The sequence below is a fragment of the Pseudonaja textilis genome, chromosome 13 (genome assembly GCF_049901715.1).
Source record: "Pseudonaja textilis isolate UNSWEBS1 chromosome 13, rPseTex1.2, whole genome shotgun sequence".
Taxonomy (NCBI): Eukaryota; Metazoa; Chordata; class Lepidosauria; order Squamata; family Elapidae; genus Pseudonaja; species Pseudonaja textilis.
In genome coordinates, this window is record NC_142002.1 from 11,458,386 (window position 1) to 11,480,868 (window position 22,483).

The window sequence follows — 22,483 nt, forward strand, 5'->3', positions numbered from 1 at the left end:
CCTCCATTTTCATTGGCAGAGGCACCATGGGCCAGTCCTTTGCTCTTTCCCTGTGGGCCCAGATCTAAGCACCCTGCGGGTCAGATCCGGCCCCCGGGCCTTGAGTTTGACACCCCCCGGTCTATGGCAACTTCCCAGGATAAAGTTGCAATACTCCAGGGTCATGTGATCCCCTAGTGAGACCTTCTGACAAGCAAAGCCAACGGGGAAGCCAGATTTACTTCACAATCGTGTTACCAGAGGTGGGTATTCAGCAGGTTCTGACCAGTTCTGGAGAACCGGTAGTGGAAATTTTGATTAGTTTGGAGAACTGGTAAAAATCCCACCTCTGACTGGCCCTGCCCCCACCTCTTCTCTGCCTTCCACTGAGTCCCAGTTGATTAGTTGGGTTTTCTGTTGTTGCCTTGCACAGGAGAACGGAGCTGGAAAGCAGGTTAGTGGGGTGGGGAGGGAATAGGGATTTTGCAGTATATCCTTCTCCTGCCACGCCTACCAAGCCACGCCCACCAAGCCAAGCCATGCCCACCAAGCCACGCCCACAGAACTGGTAGTAAAAAAAAATTGAAATTCACCACTGCGTGTTACTTAACAGCCACAGCGATTCGTCGAACAACTGTGGCAAGAAAGGTTTTTCAAATGGAACAAAGCTCCCTTAACAAAATGTCTCATTTAGCAGCATAAATATTCGGCTTCCTTGTGGTCATCCACCAAGGACTACCTGTAGTTGGAATTGATTGGGGGCAGGGCTATCTCCTTGTTGGGGTTTGTTTGTAGGTAGAAATGTGAAATGAGGAAACGAGTCAAGATAACAGCAAGGCTCTATAGATAAGTCCAGGCAATCCGGAGGTCTCCCATTTAACTGAGTTTGGTTGGGGGCGGCAGGCAGATTTCAGAACAATGGTTAATGTTTAACCCGATGCACTGTTTTCGATAGAGGGGAAGTATGTGCAAAATGCCGATTGTGCAAAACCAGGAACTTTGATTGGCATGTTTAATAGCTATCGTGTGGTCTTGCTTAAACTCAGCTTGATAGCACGGCTAAGTTATTTTTACCCCAGTGGACTGAGATAGTGAAGGAGAATGGTCTTTCAGAGAGGGCAGCCATAGTGTATCTGGAATAAATATTTTATATTGGCTAAGAAAGGTTCATGGGGGAAATAAAGAATTTTAATGGTGGGGGGTGTTAGACCATTCCTGGGGTCATCTGTAATGCTGACACTTAAGCCTTATGTATGATTAATTCTTTAGCTTGACTGGGCGCCAAAAAAAAATCAAATCCACTGATGTATTGTGGAAGGTCAGAACATGTTTGAAGACATGGAATTTTCACTGGCCTAGATTTATTGGCTGATATCAGCTAGTGACCAGAATGCTATAGCTGGGGTTGACATATCCTACGAAGCTAAGATTTATTTAATTGTGGCTTATAGAATCGTGTGTAAATTCCACCACTGTCCTTTTGCAAATCCACGCGGTTGTTAAGGTTGGGTAGAAATATTGTTTCTACGGAGGGTGCGAAGGTAAGGAGATAGATAGGCCAAGAATGTGATGCATCTATAGGAATTTTAATTTCCCCTGTGGAACTCATAAAAAATAATTTGGGACCTGCTCTTGTTTAGCATTAGGGTAGAGAAAAGCTTTTTCCAGGTCCATAAACCTGTAATAATGGCAGAATGGATGTTCTCTTTGCTGTTAATGTTCTACCAGTATAATTTCAGCCTCTTGTCACATTCTTTGCACCCATCCTTTGCGTAATAGGTGACAGCCTAACATTTCATGCAAGGAAGGCTGGATCAAATTGCTGATAATTTGATGAAGGCCGAAGACTTTCAGTAGATTCTGCCTTGCGAGGAAGACCAGAACCAGAAAGTTTTGGGGAAAGGATAAGCATAGCTGGTGAAGATGGGTGAAAAAATTGGACATGTCATAAAGACAAAAGGAGCACTCAGGACAACAAGCCAAAGTAGGCATAGCCAAGGTCTTTTTTCTTTGCCAGCTTTGACAGGAATAGTGGATCACATCGTCCAAATATGTGGCCCCATACAATGAATAAATTAAATTGCCCTGGCTTAATCATGTGCCCATGTCTTCTTAATCAGGGATCTCCAACCTTGTCAACTTTAAGACTTGTGGACTTCAACTCCCAGAATTGAGTTGAGCTGGCTGAGGAATTCTGGGAGTTGAAGTCCACAAGTCTTAAAGTGGACAAGGTTGGAGACCCTTATTCTTAATCATGTGCCCAGGTCTTCTTCTGGAATGGGAGAAAACTCTCAGCAGCCAACTCATCAAGGTCAACTCGCCATGGCCAACTCATCAAAGGACAACTCAGTGCTGGACAATTAAACAATTCAATTTAATTATTTAAAATGCTTTAAAAAGTATTTTATTTTTTCTCATTCACATTTTATTTTCTCTCTCCTTTGGCATTCTTTTTTCAATGATTCTAGTCCACTATTTTTTTATATTGTGCAATGCTTGTCCCACAATGAGTTGCCCCATGGTGAGTTGGCTATGGCAAGTTGTCCTAGATCTGTCTTCTGCTTCTGCTTCTTCCATAATGCTGGAGATCTTAATTTTGATTTTTGTGAACTGAAGGGAGAACAGCTCTACCAACAGACCTTGAGCCTTGCACAATAATTTACTGAGCTGAAGATTCCTTTCTCATGAGGAAAGATTTGTAATCAGATAAATGATCAGTGTGTCTGCTACTGTTGATTCCTATCTTAGCCTCCTAGACTTTCCTCTAGTGAAATTGGCAGTGAAGGCCACCCTAATAAATCTGCAAATTTCATCCTGTCTTGAGCCAATGATAGCAAGGGTTGCCAGAGACACTTGCAAGAAGCTTCTCTTCAATGCTTTGTTGCAAGTCTGTTAAAATTAAATCTGAACAGAGATGCAAATTATTTCGTTGGCCAAAAATGGTTACAGTGGGAAGTATCCAAATGGCTTTGAGTAAGATTGAAATGAATGTTAACACTTGGAATACTTCACTTGAATATATTACCTTGGGCTCCAGAGGTGGAGTGCATTAAAAAGAGGTCTTGGCACAGATATAATTTAGAAAGAGTTGCTATACTATTCTCGCTAGGGATGGAATAAAATCTGGAAGAACCATGGAAATGCGCTTTTCAGTAAGAACCATTGATCTTGTGTAATGATGGGAACTAGAAAATATGAGCTATGTCAACCACCATCCAGTCTGCACTTTCCTATCCGAGTTCCTCTTATCGGTTTTCTAGCATTTAGAAGAAAAGGGAACATCTCAACTAGCTTGTTCTTCTAATGCTAGCTGTGGCATGAATTGATTGTTTTATGGACTAATAAGATGGAATGTGGACTTCAACAATAGATGTCAGCTGTAGGACGATTCCTTGATTGAACAGAAGAGGCAGCATCTCTTTGCTACTGTCTTCCATTCCAGTTGAACCTGTTTAGGAATGCAGCAGCTTTGCCTTGCTGGCCAGTGAGAAGAAGCATAAGAAAGAAGTCTCCTATTAGGCTTGCTCCAATAGATACAAACTCTTTGGAGGAACATAATAAAAATAGTAGTCTTTCTTCTCCCATCTTGCTACACACCAGTTGGCTTGGGACTACAACTCCCAGCAGTGCCAGTCAGCATTTTAGAATATCTGGAAAACACCCGATGGGGAACTTCTATTAATTTTCCCAGGCTGCCTATTGTAATTTAATAATAATATAGCTCTATATTGAGCATTGAGTGGGAATAACAACAAGAATAACAGAGTAAAACAAGACAATTGCAGGACTATAATAGTTTCTTTCTTTCTTTCTTTCTTTCTTTCTTTCTTTCTTTCTTTCTTTCTTTCTTTCTTTCTTTCTTTCTTTCTTTCTTTCTTTCTTTCTTTCTCTCTCTCTCTCTCTCCTCACTTCTTCTTTCTTCTTCCTTTCTTCTTCTCTTCACTGAATTAGAATAATAGTTTATTTAATCTATGCAGAGCTACAGTATATGATTAATTCCTGAATCTCTGCTAACTAGCAAACATAGTTGGCAGTGGAGCATCCAATTTTCTCCTTCCTTCATTAGGAAGGGATAGCACCTGTAAAGAAAGAAAAATAGATGAGATGCATCTTCTAGGAGAAAGCCATTTGATCAGTAAGCAACTTCCCACCCACCTGCTTGGTTTTTAGAATGCAAAGAATTGGGAATTAACATGTGCCGAAGAAAGAGAGAGAGAGAGAGACCAATTCATAGTTGAGAGACACTTTTAAACAAGCAACAACCCTGGCATTTGGAGCAGATGCGTACTCTGCTAAGCCTCTTTGGATCCTACTTCCTTTTGAGTGTTATTAAACTGTTAATCGCCTAATGATTAAATTCCTTGCTGGTGATACACTCAACTGGGAGAGCAGAGTTAACACACCAAGGCTTGAGAGAGCCTATTGCAGACATGCCTAGATTAATAGGGACTTTTTCTGTCTCTCTTCTTTTCCCCTTTCAACACCTTATGAGCAATCAGTATTTGTCTTCAGAGGGAGGAAGAGGAAGAAGATGCAAGTGAATTGTGAAGAGCTCTTAGGAGCTGCTGTATTGTTGGCAACGAGGGTGCCAGTGAAGTTCAATAATAGCTCTACTTTGTAAGAAAAAAAATCTATACGGTTGCCCAACTTTCAATGATCCCAGCAGCTTACAGAGTTAAAAACCCAATACAGGTAGTCTGTAGTGACCCGGGGCATGGCATAAAGGCAACACAGGCAATCTCCAACTTTGCCCCCAATGTCCAGGTTACCTTCGACTGGAGAAAAACTCTCCCAGGAACAGACTTTAACTGTAGAAAATTCAGTCCAAAACAAGGTACACACAAACTGTAACTTAAAATCCAAACAAACCAAACTGAAGTTATTAGCTTGACAAGGCAGGAGAAGGAATTTCAGACTTGAAAGCTTGGCAAAACTCACACAATTGGGAAGATGCCAAGAACACAGATAACACAGACTTTGCCCTTCCCCGGTTTCTTCCACAGTCAATGGAGCCACACTCCCACTCCCTGTCAGCTGTTCGGCTTCTTCCTCCAAGTCAGATTCTGACAGGGGCATGACACAGTCCTTGACTTATGATCATAATGGAGCCCAAAATTTCTGTTGCTAAGCGAGACACTTGCTGAGTGAGTTTTGCCCCATGTCATGCTCTTTCTTGCCCCAGTTGTTAAGTGAATCACTGCCGTTGTAAAGTTGTTGTTAAAGTGGTTGTTAAGCTTCCCCACTGACTTTGCTTGTCGGATGGTCATGACCCCTTGTCATGCCCCTGTTGGAGACTGACTTCGAGGGAGAGGAGGAACAGCCGACAGGGAGTGGAGGTGTGGCTCCGGAGGTTGTGGAGGAGGCTGGAGAAGCGCAGAGGCTGGCTGGGCAGTCAGAGAAAGACCCAGGCCTATCCCTTCTTCATCCTAGGCATGCAGGGAGGAACAGAGAAGGGAACAAGGTGGCTTACAGGAGAGGAAGCAGCCATGATCCCCCTCATTGGCTGCAGCTGGGGGGAATAGTATAAAGGAAGGGCGTTTAAAACACAGCATTACTAGAGGCAAAGCATTTTTTATTTCTGGCTGAGGTTTATCTTGGTTGGCGTTCTTCCAACAGACTGTGCCCTGTTATCTTGAAGTTTGTAATTAATCATCCTGGTCTGTCATGGAAATTCCTTCCATGTGGTTTGTTTTGGCTTTTTATTTCTCCGTTATCTGTTCTTTCAGTTCGGACTGTATTTCTTTCATTTGGAGACTATTTTGGAAAAAGTTTAATCTCCAATTGCGAACAATTGAACAGTGAGACCAAGTTGGAGGCATTAAAGGAAATTTATTTACGTTTGGGAATTTATTACGTGTGTGCTGCTTCCTGGATCATCACATCCCTAGACAGTGCAACTGACATAAATACGTGCCAAGTGTCCAAATTTTGATGGCATGACCATGGGGGATGCTGCAATGGTCATAAGTGTGAAAAACGGTCACAAGTCCCTTTTTTCAGTGCCATTGTAACTTTAAACAGAACTGTCGTAAGTCAAGGACCCCCTGTACCCAAATCACTAAAGAGCTCTTCTACAGAGCCTACAGATAGATATCTCTTTTTTCCCCTCTTTCTCCTAGCTTCTGATTTCTTCCTAAAATTAACTGGTCCCTCTGCCATTCAAAGAGAGTATCAGAAACGTAACTGGCATTCTCTGAGTTTCACAGATGCCCCAAATGGAAACATCAGCAGTGCAATTAAAAGTAATAACAAGGAAAGGGAAAAAAGGAGCTGCAAAAGAAGGTATTGAGTATCTTTTGCTAGCTGCTTCCAAGAGGATGTAAACAGAGCGATGGCAAGTTTATTTAAAAGAAGAGGGGGGAAAAAAATAAGCACATTGGTGTGAAATGTTAAGCAAAAGAGTTATTTTAGGTTTGAGATGCTTGCTCCTGGGATTTTTTTTTTTAAAGCTGATTGTAGCTTTGGGGTTTTAGAGTTCTTTTGTGTGCTGTATTCCGCTGAACTTTACAGAGATTTCATATTGAGCCTTGTTTCTTCTTTTTTCCCCAAAGAGTTTTTTATTTTTATTTTTTACACATCTCTTCACATGAGCAAAATGGTTCCAAATTACAACATTTATACATAGTCATACTTACATTTCCATCTATCTTGTAAAATATCACCTCATGTCATTATCCATTCCACTTATCTTTAAATAAATTTCCATTTCATATTTCATATTTCAATTCATTAATTCAATATCAATATCATTTCATCCACACATATATTTTCAATTCTTTATCCCCTATTATTTCCCTTTTCAGCTTACCACCTATTTTATTTTACATTATACATCATTATCATCCTTAGTTTTCTCTAGGCTGATATACAATAAGCAATCTAAAAAGAATAAAAATAAAATAAAACTAACATATTTAGGATCCACATGGCATATCCCCTGTTTCTTCAAGAGCAAACATTTAGGGTGGAAACCAGAAGGCAAAACAGCTTCCCAATAATAGAAGTGGAGGGGGGAAAGCCATTTGTGATGCAGAATAGATCCTATTTCCCAAAGGAATTGCAGATAGAAATATCAGCTGCTTGAATTCTCTCTGTCTTGAACAAGAACCCTGTGATTTCTGATATCTTGAAAGCCAAATCAAATCTTCAGGTGTTTTTCACACTAGTAGTCAGCCAAAAATGTAGCCAGTAAGGTGGTTTTTTTTTAAAGTGGAATAATTAGAGAGAAGGATTCTAAGATGATTCTAAAGGCAAAGGTTCCCCTTGCGCATGTGTGCTACCTTCCCACCAAAGTGGTCCCTATTTTTCTACTTGCACTTTTTTTTACATGCTTTTGAACTGCTAGGTTGGCAGAAGTTGGAAAAGTAATGGGAACTCATTCCATTACACAGCGCTAGGGATCCAAACGGCCGACCTTTCTGATCGACAAGCTCAGCGTCTTAGCCACTGAGCTACCGCGTCCCTAAGATGATTTTAAAGCTGTATTAATAACTGTTCCGGACTAGCAAGCTCGAAAGCCTGCAACTCTGATTGGCCCGCAAATAGCCGATCGTGATTGGTCGCCATAGACTGATGCGATTGGCCAGTAAATGGGCTGCCGTGATTGGCCCTGCCAAGAGCGGCAAACTCACATCGCCTTCATTGGCTGCCTAGCCGCAGCCAGCCCTATATAAGGGTCTGCTGTGGCTGGGATAGTTCGCTCAGATCTGAAGTCACTAATAAAGAGCTGTTGTTGCTATCTGAATCTTGCCTCCGTTCTTGAACCATCCTCCCAGATCTAACACTGGCGACGAGGATGAGATGTGGAGGCAACGAACTCTATTGATTTGAACTAGCTGAAGGAGCACGTGGCTGACAGAGCACAACAACGGCGACATGGCCAGCAGCGCTATACCACCCGCCCCATTCGATCCAGCTAGCGAAGACTGGGACTCATATATGGACAGATTTCAAATGTTCCTGGAGTCCAACAACCTCAAAGATGCCACGCCCAGCAAGAAACGAGCCGTTTTTCTAACCCATTGGGGGCCAGCCGTTTTTAAGATGGCTAAAGCCTTAGTGAAGCCAGCTGAGGTTAAAACCATGGATTGGGACACCCTTGCTCCCATCCTGCACAACCATTATGCCCCAGCCGTACCAACTCTCATTCGCAGACACGAGTTCTACCAGAGGGACCAGCGTGAAGGTGAGAGCGTTGGGGATTTTGTGGCAGACCTGAGGAACCTGGGTGGTTTATGTGGCTTCGCCAATTTTGAAAAAGCCATGAGAGACCGCATCGTCCTTGGCCTCAGAGACCCAACTGTCCAGAGCAAGATCATGGCCAAGGGAGACATCTCGCTTGCAGATGCCATAGTAGACGCCACCACAGCTGAAGCCACTTGTAAATCAGCAGCACGAATGCGTCAAACCAGCGGAACCAACCGCCAACCCACCAACGATGCTGGGAAACCTCCAGACAAGTACACTTCAACCACCCATCATGAAGATGTCAAGTCATCCTCAGACAGCGAGGAGGAAGAAGTCCACAGACTCCTGTCAGAACGTGAGCAACGGGACCAGCGGGGTCGTAAATCCAATTACCAATGCACCGGATGCGGGGGAAACCATCCTCGATCCGAATGCAGATTTTTAGACGCCATGTGTCATTTTTGCGAGAAATGAGGGCACATCGCGAAGGTATGCAGAAACAAGAGAAATTCCAGCCCCAGACGGAGAGGGAGCAGCCCAAAGAGGAATGATGGCAACTCCACCACACAGAGGGACCGCTCTAGCAACCAGTGGAACCAGTACAGCAGACCCCGAAGGTTTAACGGCACACCCAGACGAGAGGAGGCTCATCAAACCATCACCATCGGCCACGCTTCATCACTTGACGCTAAAAAAATCCGAGTAAAGGTCACCATTGAAAACAAACCGTGCATCATGGAAGTTGACTCTGGGTCATCACTATCCATGGTATCCTGGAAAACACTCAAGCAACTGATTCCCAACATCTGACTCCAAGACCTCAGCAGTCAGAGACTCATACTGAAAGACTATCAAGGCAACTGGATCCCAGTCGCAGGTACCTGCCATTTCCAGGTCTCTTTCAAGGGACATAATGCAATTCTACCACTCACCATCGTAGACAGAGACCGGCCAAGTCTATTGGGCCTTCAGTGGTTCGCGCCATTAGGAATCGGAATGGCTGGCATCCATCATACTGAAGACGATGACTGGGAGGCGGCCCTCGTCCACGACTTCCGAGAAGTGTTCAATGAAAGCCTAGGCAAGTACAAGGGGTCCCCTATTTCATTTAATCCTCGCCTCGACATAGCACCCATTCGCCTAAAGCCACGCCAAGTTCCCTTTGCTCTCAAATCCAAAATTGATGAGCAACTGGACAAATTAATTGCACAAGGCGTGTTAGAGCCCATTGACCACACTCGATGGGAGACACCAATTGTCACCCCCATAAAGCCTGACGGGTCCATAAGAATCTGCGGTGACTACAAGGCCACCCTCAATCACGCGCTACAGCAGAGCGCCTACCCAGTACCAGTTGTTCAACATCTCCTGCATTCACTTGGGGGTGGCAAAATATTCGCAAAATTAGATCTGGCCCAAGCGTATCAACAGCTGCCAGTTGATCCCGAGACTGCAGAAGCCCAAACTATAGTCACACATCGTGGTGCATTCAAATGCAACAGACTCCAGTTTGGCGTAAGCGTAGCCCCAGGCATCTTTCAAAGCCTGATGGAGAGACTATTACAAGGGATAAAAGGGGTCGTGCCCTATTTTGATGACGTATTAATAGCAGCACCCACAAAAAACCAATTAGAAAAACGCCTCAGAACAGTCCTGCAGAGGTTCAAAGATGCTGGCCTCAAGGTTAAGAAGGAAAAGTGCCAGCTTTGCACAGAAAGGGTGGAGTTTCTTGGCTACCTCCTCAACAAGCAAGGAATCCACCCCACAGAAAAGAAATTGGCAGCTATCAAAAATGCCCCAAGACCCAAAAACAAAACCGACCTCCAAGCCTTCCTGGGACTTATTAACTTTTATAACATCTTCCTACCCCAGAAGGCGACTGTTGCTGAGCCCCTTCATAGACTACTCGATAAAAGGGCATCCTGGATTTGGGGACGTCGGGAGGAACACGCCTTCCAGCAAGTAAAAGACCTCCTTACCTCTAATGCAGTACTAATTCAGTATAATGAGACACTCCCCTTGATGGTCACTTGTGATGCCTCACCATTTGGGGTGGGGGCCATCCTGAGCCACATCCTACCAAACGGCTCAGAGGCACCAATTGCATTTTTTTCAAGAACTCTATCAAAAACGGAAAGAAACTATAGCCACTTAGATAAGGAAGCCCTTGCTATTGTCTCTGCAATTAAAAGGTTTCATGAATATGTTTATGGGAGACCATTTTCTATTATAACGGATCATAAGCCACTACTTGGCATTCTGGCGGGCGACAAACCTACTCCACACATTCTCTCCCCCAGAATGACGCGATGGTCGGAATTTCTCACTGCCTACGACTATCAATTAAAGTATCGCCTGGGGAAATCTATTCCTCACGTAGATGCCTTGAGCCGCTCGCCACTACCCGAGCCACAGGAAGACCCAGCTCCCATGCTCCCAGTACTTCAAATAGAGACAATGCCCTCGCCTCCACTAACGGCCCAGGACATCGCCTTTGAAACCAAAAGAGACTCTTGTTTGGCACGAGTTCTTGGCTGGGTGGAGAGGGGATGGCCAGATTACGACCCTAAGGAAATATTTAAGCCATTTAAAAACAGACAAACAGAACTTTTTTCACAAAGAGGGTGCATCTTATGGGGAGACCGGGTTGTTGTACCAACTAAGTTACAAAAAAAGGTCCTGAAAATGCTACACGATGGACACCCCGGCATCGTGCGTATGAAAGCACTGGCAAGAAGTTATGCCTGGTGGCCAGGTATGGACAAACAAATCGAAACCTGGGTCGCCTCTTTTAACAGATGCCAGGAAAACCACTCAACCCCACCAAAAGCTCCACCAGCAGAATGGGAAACACCCAGGGGTCCCTGGTCTCGCATTCATATTGACTTTGCGGGACCTACAAGAGGCCACACTTTCTTAATAACTGTAGATGCATATTCGAACTGGCTTGAGGACAATAAAATGAAAGCAACCACTACTGAGGCAGTCATCAAAAAACTGAACAGACTTTTTGCCACACACGGCCTACCAGATGTCCTGGTCTCTGACAATGGGCCCCAATTTACTGCCTTAGCCTTTGAACAGTATTTAGCGGAACGGGGCATCTGACACGCACTCACATCGCCGACTCATCCTGCGGCGAATGGCAGGGCTGAACGAATGGTTCAGTTTACAAAGAAAACCCTGCAGAAAATGGAACAAGGTAACATCCACGACAAAGTCACTAGAATGCTGCTCCTACAACACATCACACCAAACAGCATGACCAACAAGAACCCAGCTGAACTCCTGATGGCCAGGAAACTCAGATCGCCTCTAGACCGTTTGCACCCTGCCTACACCCCGGAAAAGCCCCTGGGTTCCAGCAGCAAGCACCGTGCCTTTAAGGTAGGAGACCTTGTATTTGCAAAAAAAATTTCTGGGGATCCCCTGTGGATTCCTGCTCAAGTAATTCAAGTTACGGGTCCCCGCTCCTACCGTCTACTCACCACTGATGGCAGAGCGTGGAAACGCCATATTGACCAGCTACGCTCCAGACTAACCACAACTTCCACCCCTGACCCTAACTTTGACACCAGGGGGGGACGGGAAGCCATGAACCCAGAATTAGAACTAACACCTGTTTATTCTGAACTAACACCGAGATCACCACACCATAGCTTGCAACACTCACCAGCTGTATTTGAGCCTGGGCAGTCGAACGCTTCGCCAAGAAACAGCAGCCAGGCTGGTTCAGCGAGCCCGGGGAGCCATGGCAGTAGCAACGAAGCTGAGGACTCTATCGCCCCGGGGGCACCAGAGGAGAGCCCTAACCATGACACTGGTTCACCGTTCCTGTTTGATCCAGCAAGTAGTCCATCTGAACCCGGGTTTGAACAGGGTCAAGCAGAACTGCGTAAGTCAGGTAGACAGGTGCGAAGACCTGCCTACCTGCGAGACTATATTACTCCACCCCTTAAACGGAACCGAGAGGGGAGGGGTGTTCCGGACTAGCAGGCTCGAAAGCCTGCAACTCTGATTGGCCCACAAATAGCCGATCGTGATTGGTTGCCATAGACTGATGCGATTGGCCAGTAAACGGGCTTCCGCGATTGGCCCTGCCAAGAGCGGCAAACTCAAATCACCTTCGTTGGCTGCCTAGCCGCAGCCAGCCCTATATAAGGGGCTGCTGTGGCTGGGATATTTCGCTCAGATCTGAAGTCACTAATAAAGAGCTGTTGTTGCTATCTGAGTCTTGCCTCCGTTCTTGAACCATCCTCCCAGATCTAACAATAACCAAGGAAGCATAGGGCAAATTTTTAATCATCTGTTTAAATCCTGGCTAGCAAATCTCTCAGGTTCTATTGTTGAACAAACAAAAAGATGTGAGAAAATTTTCTAAATTTCAGAAGCTGGAATGAAATTCATAGCCTACCCTTCCACTGTAATTTTCTTCAGCAATAGTTTTCTTTTTAGTTTCAGCCTGTGGTTTATGCATAAATAGACACACATGGAGAGATGCTGTTTTTAAGCCAGGCCTGTTGTAAATTCCTATTATAGGGAAAGAGGTTGGCAGCCGTGACTCTGGAGTTGTTCACTGTAGGCATGAGCAGTTGGCTTGCAATCGAACAGCACAATTATGATTCCATTTTGGTGAGTAAAGATTACAAAGGGAATGGCACCAGCATGACCGCCCCAGGGGAGAGTAAACTAGGAACTTTTCAGCCCATCTTCAACCTCTTTGGATTAATATGAATAATTGTGTTAAGTTTCTCCAAGACGAAATATGTCTATCTTTATATGATGTACCACCCACCTTTGCTAGAAAATGGCCCTGCCAGAATTCATTGGTTCTCGGTGGGTTCTAAACCAAAGGAATCCAAATCAAGTTCACCTTTCTGTATTCTGTAGAGAGAGTAAAACATGGATTTTGAAAAGCAATGCAAGGCCTTTATAGTTTCGGAGAGGAAGCCTTTCGAAGGAAAAGATTTGCATTAGTTTGTGAAATGATTCTAACCCTATTTTTTTTCCCTAAAGGGTCAGCAAATTTAAACACAGGTAGTCTTCAACTTATGACTACCATAATGGAGCCCATAATTTCTGTTGCAAAGTGAGACATTGGTTAGGTGAGCCTTGCTCCATTGTACAAACTTGCTTGCTGCAGTTCTTAAGTTAGTTATGCGGTTGTGAAGGGAATCTGGCTTTCCCATTGATTGTCAGAAGGTCGCAAAAGGGGACCCTTTGACCCCAGGATGGTCATAAATACGAATCTGTTGCCAAGCATCTGAATTTTGATCACGTGACCATGGGGATGTTGCAATGGTCATAAGTGTGAACAATAGTTAGAAATCTTCTTCAGCTCTGACAGGATAGTGCAGAATGGAAGGACTGATGGATTGATCCCCACTATCCTGTCAGAACTGAAGAAGCTTCTTGGATGATAAGCAAAATATCTTCAAAAGGCAAAAATAAGTCCAGTTGCCTCCTGAAAAAGCACCTTTGGGGCAACCTTGGCCTGGAAGACTGAGAATCTCTACAGACTTTTTAGATAAAGGGTGCCAAAAGAGGAACAAAATGAAACGTGAATGACCAAAATTAAATGGATGTTTACATTATTTTAATTAATTAAATTGAATTGTTGTATGGTCCTGTGGCTAGTTGGCCAGCTGCAAGTTGACCCATTCTGTGGAAAACATTGTTGTGGTTCGCTGGCAGCCTGTGCAGACAGCAGCAGAATCGGACAGTGGAGAAGAACGGGGGCCAATCTGGGAGTCTGGAGAGGACTCAGATGAGGGTCCTGCATCCAATGCAGAGATGGGGCCAGGGCCATCTGGGAGTGGAGTGCTGCCTCCAGAGCCACTGGAGTCTGGCAGCAGTGAGGCAGAGGAACAAGGGGAGCCTCTTCCCAGGGTACGTGTGCACAGAGCTGCTAGAAGGCAAGAGCAGTTGAGACAAAAGGGATGACTCGGGAGTAAGGCTGGGAGGTGATTGCCCCTCCCATAAGGTATAAAGGACAGGCAAAGGTGAAGAAGCCTTTGTAGGAAGCAAAGTTGTTTGTTCTGTTCAGATTAATCCTTGAAGCTCTCTGTGGACTTTGTACTTCGGTTGGTTTTTTCTAGTTCATTGGGCACTTTAGTTGTTGGCAGCAATTCAAAGGAGAGAAAGGTGGGTGCTTATCTCGAGAGACTGAGACTCATTACAGGCTGGGAATGAACTTAATTCCCAGCACTGAAATAAAACAAGAGTTGTTTGGACTAAGCCTGTGCTTAATTACGGTCTCAGAAGCCTTGGTCAGAACAAACATGTAGGTTGCTACTAAAACCCTATTCCTTTTTTGTGGGGTTCTAGGGCTTTCTTAACTGATGTATGGAACAGGTGTATTTTATAAACTCAGTTAAAGTTAAATTCAGTTTTGAACTTGGTTCTGTGGTTCTACTGTGGTTCAGATAACAATAGCAAGCACAATAAACATCAGCTAATAATAGTAACCATTGCACAAGGCAGCTCACAGTTTTAACCACATGTTTGTGCTTCGTTTCAGAAAAACAATAATAGGAAATGGCTTAAAAGGAGTCTAATCATCTCCTGATTAGTGTTTGGAGAAAATAGACACTCTGTCCTGAAAAGAGACCATCTGCATTTGCAGAACCCCAAGCATTGAGGCTGTATTTAATTGATAACTGTCAGCTCTGGAACTAAAATTAGAATTTCTCATATGTTTGGACAATTCTTATTGACCCCTCAGTCTGTGGAATATAAATTCCAGAGCAGAAAGGACAATCTGTTAACTTCTGCCTGTCACAATGGGAATTGGGTAACAGTCATGTATTTTCCCCTGCTGTCCTCCTTTAAGGAAGTGTGCATCATGTTACTCCCAAATTGGGCAAAAAGCTTGTTTACCAAACATTGTTTAGCCACCCAATTATGCATAATGTCACAACATTATTTTTTTTAAAGTCTGAAAGCTTGTTCTTTTTTCTTTTAGCTGAATGAGATGGAAGTTTAATAGATTTATTCTGTTTGGGGTTAGGGTAGTTAATTCCTAAGTTTTTTTTAACTGCCTCCTGCCCAGAATATGTTGTGAGTTTGGAGATGAAACCTTATGCTTCCGAGGCAGTCAATTAAATGTTTTGCTTTGTTTTATTTTTAAATAAAAAATTGTTGTATGGCTAACCACACACTAAGTTGTGCAAAAATCCCTTTATCCTAGGATTTACCAAATCCACTTTACCAAATTGCTGTCATCTGCAAAAAGGAGTGGAGATAAATGTGTAATATGTATTCTGACCACGTGTCCTTTATTGTCCTTTGTTTCAGAAAGCTGTCCATTAGATTTATTTATTTTTTAAAAACTCCCTCTTGTCCTTTCTTTTGGTCATTTAGGTTTGACAGTACGAATGGTACAGTTTCATACCCAGTCTTTCACGTTCGTGTGCAAAATACGGAAATTGGACACATAAAATATTTCAGTGTTATAAAGAACAGGTGTGGAGATTTGTAGAGTGGCAGAATTTTTTTTTTGACTTAACTGACTCCTCTTTGCCCTTCTTTTGAAGAAAGACAAACTCACATGTTGATCATGGAGGCTTGTGCTATTTGTTAATACGTGGCTAAAGTTGCTGACTGGTGCTTTAGTAGTATTTCCCCCCCTTTATTTCCTCTTTCTCTTTGCTCTCCAGTAATTCTCTCCTGTCCCATTCCCAGTAATCAATCTTATTGTAGATTGGAGATTTATCCAATCCAATCAAGCACTTGAACACCAAACTGTTACTCGGTCCAGTTTTTCATGTTCTTGGGTAGTAGCCTTCTCCTCCTTCCAAATTAACAGTTGTACAAAATTGTTACCCTTAAACTCTCTTTTTAAGGATGCACTGCTGACTTCTCATTTAAGGAGATAATTGCCACCTTTGGTCAAATGAAAGGGCCAGTCTTGTGTCTAGAAGACAGCCACACAAATGTCTATCTGATTTGGATACTCAAGCATTATTTTCAATCGATATCTTTCATTGATTTGTTTGTATCCCAGCTTTACTCTTTATTGTTATAACTCAGAGAATAAATCTGACACACCGTTCTCTTTCTATTTTCCTTGCAACTGCCCTGAGGTGGGCTAGGCTGGGAGAGAGTGACTGGTCTAAAGTCACCGAGCTGACTTTTCATGGTTGAGACTGGACCTGAACTTGACCTGCTTTCTAGTCTGGGGCCTTAACCACTAAATCACATTGGCTCTATATTGTATATACGAGCTGACCAGCCCATGCCTCCTGAGTTTTAGAAGTTGGAGCCTTGTTGGAGGATATGGGGAATTATATTTATGGTTCTTGCAACAGTAGTGGATACTGAGTGTAACTCCAATATATGGGCTCCAGATGAATGCCTTTGCATGAGTCTTTGCTGGTTTCAAGTCAAGTCCTTTTTCAGGTCCTGTATGTGGTCTAAAAGGGACGCAGTGGCTCAGTGGCTAAGATGCTGAGCTTGTCAATCAGAAAGGTCAGCAGTTTGGCAGTTCAAATCCCTAGCACTGCGTAATGGTGTCAGCTCCCATTACTTGTCCCAGCTTCTGACAACCTAGCAGTTCAAAAGCATGTAAAAATAGTGCAAGTAGAAAAATAGGGACCCCTTTGGTGGGAAGATAACAGCGTTCCATGCACCTTCGACTAGTCACGCCAGCCACATGACCATGGAGACGTCTTCATATATCTTCGGCTTTGTAACGGAGATGAGCACCGCCCCCTAGAGCTGGAAACAACTAGCACATATGTGCGAGGGGAACCTTTATTTTTACCTTTTATATGTGGTCTGATAGTCCATTGAACTGGTTCATCTTCTTCTGCACTTGTTCTCTCTCCAACAAGGCATGCTCTGGATGGGTTGAAACTACAACCCCCAGAATTCCTATATATTGGTTGGACTACCTAGGAATACTTGTTGTTGTAATCCAGAAGGTACCACATTAAAGAGAACAGTTCTAAAGTCTCCCAACATTTGTCGATGAACCAATGGGATATGGGAGTAAGGGTATTGAATCAAAAACATCTAATCAGGCTTAACTTCCAGGCCCAGAGAAGACTGGACCGGTGCTCGAACCTAACGTATTTGACCCATGCAAAAATTCAGACAATCGATCATATTCTAGTTCCAGTAGCCTAGCCATTGACATCTAGTAATGAATAATGTGTGTTAATTCAAACTAGCCTCTTTTTAAATAATTTCAGGTTGGTGTCAGGAATCGACATTCAATTGATGTACATGTGGATCCAGATTCAATTTCTCAGGATGGCAGAGACAGATAACCATACCAAGGTGGTTTTGGATAAGGTAGGTCTGTCATTCAACATGATACGTGAACAGTCAGTGTAGTTTAATAGTTATACGGTCCAGTTTTCTTGTATCCCAGCCAGGTGGTGTTTTCGGTGATATTTTTAGCTCTTTGACACAACCAATGCCATGAAGATTTATGGTGCATTAACTAGTTTTCTTGAAATACCTATAAATGTCAGATGAATTCTGGGAAGTGACTGTTGGGTAAAGAATGATGCTGAAAGATAGCAATAGCAATAGCGCTTAACTTATATACAGCTTCATGGTGCTTTACAGCCCTCTCTAAGTGGTTTACAGAATCAGCATATCGCCCCTAACAATCTAGGTCCTCATTTTACTGACCTCAGAAGGAAAGAAAACTGCGTCAACCTTGAGTTCATCAGAGTCAGACTCCAGACTGTGGTCAGAGTTAGCCTGAAGTATTGCATTCTAACCACTGTACCACCACGGCTCTTTGAGATATAGACTATATTTTCCAACTAAGATAGATGCCTGGAAGAACATATATTGAAATAAACTTTATAAGCAATATGTCTTGGATAATAGCCTCCTAAATCAAGGCAGAGCAACATGCTGACTGGGAAATTCTGGGAGTTGAAGTCGACACTTCTTCAAGTCACCAGGGTTGAGAAACACTGACGTAGAAGGAACTGTTTCTTTACCCAGCAGTTAGTTAAACTGAGGAATGGAGTGGCATTACATGCTGTGATGGCCATGCACTTAAGACAGTTTGATAAGAAGTCCAGTCATGAATGAATGAAAAGGCTATTAATGACCACTAATCTTATTAATATTGAAAGATAAGCTCCCTCCCTATGGTTAAAAAGCTTCTTGAATGCATTGGGCTGGTAGTTGCGTCAGTCTAACAGCTAAGCCTGACCCAGCCAAATTCTTCTTAATGATATTATCAACTATGGAATGCTGGTAGCAGCATTGTAGTTATTGATTTCTTTCCCACAATTCCATAGATAAAACCCTTTAAAAGAGATGTTGTTATTAAGCATGTTCTTTTCAAGAGCTCTATCATTAGTCCAAGCAGTTTCCAACAATCATCTGAAAATAATCCTAGTTATTATCTTCAGCTTCTCCTTGACTAATCTTTTCCTTCCTTCCTTCCTTCCTTCCTTCCTTCCTTCCTTCCTTCCTTCCTTCCTTCCTTTTTCTCTCTCTCTCTCTTTCTCTCTCTTCTTTCTTTCTTTCTCTTTCTCTTTCTTTTTTTCTATCTTTCTTTCTTCTAAAATGAATGATGCCACTAGACTTTCCAGTAAAATTTGTCACGCTTACTTTCCCTCCCTTTCCCCTCTCATTTTCTTTTCTTTCTTTATTTTAAAGTAAATCAGTGACTGAACTTTCCTATTTGCATGCTAAGTCTCTCTCTCTCTCTCTGTCTGTCTCTGTCTCTGTCTCTGTCTCTGTCTCTCTCTGTCTCTGTCTCTCTCTCCTTGGGTGTATTTTAAGCAGAAGAGTTGGATGCTGTCTTCTTCTTTTTTTTGCATCTGTTCTACATTCCTTGTGCTTTTTTCTTTCTTGCCACATAAACATGGAACAAAAGAGATTTATAGGCAAAATTCTTGCCTGCTGGCAAAAGCAGGTCAAATAATCTGAAAACAGATGCCTACAGTTCATGATCCTTCATCCACGTGCTCTCAAGTGGCCATCCTTCCCTATTTTAATCGTCACCAAATGCAGTGGCATGACATCACAAAGGAGAAAGACTTAAATTCACTTCTCCAGCCTTAAATAGTGACACAACCTTCCCAGCTTCATTCCAAATCTCAGAAGCATCAACTTTGAATTTGACTTCTGAGGGGATTAAAACAATCTGTGCTACTCTTAAGGAAAGCAGAGGTGGGGTTTCTTGAAGAAAATAGGTGGAAACTTTGAGTAAAACATTAGCTTAGCCTGAGAAAACAAAACAAAAAAATGTGAGAAAGAAAGTCAAGATTTTCCCACCTTGACAAAGTAAAGGGAAAATGCTGTTACTATAAAGCCTACATCAACAAAATACAGATTTAAAGAATTTTTTGGTGAAGTTTGTTTCCTGATCTGGCCTACTTATAAGAGCTGAAGCATGCAAAGTTTTGGGGCTGTAACTTTAAAAAAAAATCCTAATAGGATTTGGCTGAGTGAGTGCTGTGGTATGGAAGCCATCAACCCAGTGCCCTAGTTACCAACAATCCTGGACAGTATATCTAATGTCAAGGGATAACCTGGAAAAGCTGGTAGGCAGCCATGGTTCCTCATCTCTGCTTGAGGGCAAGTGGCAAAATCTATGGATCAGCATTCCTTTAAGCCTCCTGTTTCCCATCCAAATTCAACCCTGTCTGATGCATTAACTATTTTTGACAGTGTCTGTCATGCTAGGCTGAAACTCCCTGCTTTGAGCCAAACTTGAGAGTGACTCATTCAGAAAGCATGGGGAGAAACCTCAATGGAAAGGAGGGGAGGGGGACATGGGGAGCAAGGTCAGATTTCCTCCTTCAGCTTGGACATAAAAAATCTGGATCAGCAAATTCTGTGAGTTAAGGAGTTACATAATTCTGTGAGTTAAGGAGTTACATAAAAGGCTGAAGAAAGTTTGAGTTAGAGGAATGAAAATTTCTCCATCTTTGGTACCCTTAAAGGAGAATATTTGTAGCTCAGGTTTGAAATGAGAGGTCCTTGGGGCTCTCTGAGCTTGGTTGTTTTCTTGCAGACTTTTCATTAACACACTACATACCATCATCGATGCTAGAAGGGAATAGGGTTTGCACTAGTGATCTTACCTAGTTTGGATAATGAAACATCTGCAAGAAAGCAGCCAAGCTCAGAGAGCACCAAGGGCCCCTCAATTTCCCTCATCTTCTTGGATCAAGGAGTAATGGATACAGTATTTAATTAAGGTTAAGTTGAAAATGAAAGTTAATTTTTCTATCCAGGCCTCCCATGTCTTTGCTGTGGTCCCATCCACTTGGGCTGGGGGAACGTTTTCTAGCCTATCACTTACAGGTGAAGACGAGAAGACTAGAGATCTCTCATCTTTTGCAGGTCTGTTCCTCAATACGGTTCTGAAATAGGAGCACCAGTTACTCAAATATTGTTTGAGGATTGTTCCAGTACATTTCCAATCCGGTGACATTTTGGTCCAAAGTTTTTAAATGCAAAGGCAGAACGTGACCAGAAAGTTGTGCAAAGACACAATAAGCTCAGCATTTCATGGATGGAGTAAAATGCAGATTTTTTTATCTTAAGTGCCTTGCATTTGAACTGGGCAAGATCCAGGTCTCAAAAGGAACAAGAAATTTACTTTTAAAAATAATGTCTGTGAAAGCAATCTTTGCAGATGTCAGGTTCAAAGAGCTGGCTGTTCTCTTCTTTATAAACTGGGGTTCTTTAATTAAAACCTGTTTCAGTTGAAAATCCATTCCAGTCCTTTGAAAGGTTTTGTTCCAACTTCTTTTCTTTTTGCTGGACTTAAAAAACAACAACCATTAACCAAATTCACCATAACCCCTACCCTAAATTCTGTGTAGATGGCATTTGTGAAATAAAGCAATTGCCATTTGCTTAGTATATTTAACCTGACCTGATGGGTTTTGTTTTCTTTTGTTTTGTTTTCCTCTATAGTAATTCTTCTGAAAAATAGGTCAAGAATATTTGGCTGGAAAACTCAGCTAAATCTTTGTTTTAGAAAGAAAAGATTTTACCCTGATAGGAAAGCCAGATCCTGTGACACAGTTTTGATCCTTCTCCTGCAAGTTAACAGCTTTTTTTCCAATTGCTGAATATTTAGTCTTCTGTAACGTTAGGGTTTTGAACACTGTTCCCCCCCCACCCCCCAAAGTAAGCTGATATTATAAAAAAAATACTGACATTTACTCTCCATGTTCTAAATACCAATGTTGCAAATATCTTTATCGTATTGGTACATAGAATGAAGAGCTTGGTTTGGTTTAAGTTTCTTTGCTACTGTTTTACAAAAATTAGTGGGAGAAGGGAGAAAATGTAGTGGTTCAAAATAAAAATGAAGCAGGCTCAAATTGGCCTACACTTAAGCAACAAAAACCAAAAGCACACATATAGACTGGGTGAAACCAGACTTAACAGCAGTAACTGTGATCTTGGACTCTTGGTGGACAATCGGCTAAATACGAGGCAACAGTGTGCAGCAGCAGCCAAAAAAGCTAATGCAATTCTAAGTTTCATTAACAGAGGGATACAATCAAGATCAAGTGAGCTACTAATACCACTCTATAAAGCCTTAGTAAGACTACACCTAGAGTACTGCATCCAGTTTTGGTCACCACACTATAAAAAAGATGTTGAGACTCTAGAAAAAGTACAGAGAAGATCAACCAGGATGATTAGGGGACTGGAGACTAAAACATATGAAAAGTATGAGGAACTGGTCCTGGCTAATCTAGAAAAGAGAAGGACCAGGGGAGACATGATAGCAGTGTTCCAATATTTGAAGGGCTGCCACAGAGAGGAGGCGGTCAAGCTATTTTCTAAAGCGCCTGTAGGCCAGACAAGGAACAATGGATGGAAACTGAACAAGGAGAGATTTAACCAGGAATTAAGGAGAAACTTTCTGACAGTGAGAATAATCAACCAATGGAACAGAAGTTGCCCTTGGAAGTTGTGGGAGCGCCATCACTTGAGACTTTCAAGAAGAGATTGGATTCCCAACTGTCAGAAATGGTGTAGGGTCTCCTGCTTGGGCAGAGTGTTGGACTAGATGACCTACAAGTTCCCTTGATTCCCTTCCCTCTGATTATCTGTTATCTGGCAACCATAGGCGACTTTAAATTTCCTAAAATATATTGCTCTTTTTATTCTGTTGGCATTTTGTTTCAGGATTGCAGTGAGTGGGAATTTAATTAGGCTTCTTTGGACCTAGGCCCCTTACATTGATCCAGATATAGCGGTATTTCTCAAACTTGACAACTTTCAGTTTGTTGACTTCAACTCTCAGAATTCCCCAGCCAGTATCAGGAAATGTGGAAGTTGAAGTCCGCACACCTTAAAGTTGCCAGGT

At 42.7% G+C, this 22,483-nt stretch overlaps 1 protein-coding gene across 1 annotated transcript in view; it reads left to right on the forward strand.

The window, feature by feature from the left end:
* The window catches only part of LOC148124726 (uncharacterized), a 63,949-nt gene that overhangs the window by 38,402 nt on the left and 3,064 nt on the right, over window positions 1–22,483 (forward strand). The window contains exon 7 of the mRNA XM_087941380.1: window positions 17,361–17,463. The gene's annotated coding sequence lies outside the window, so the exon portion shown is untranslated. The remainder of the gene's footprint in view (window positions 1–17,360; window positions 17,464–22,483) is intronic.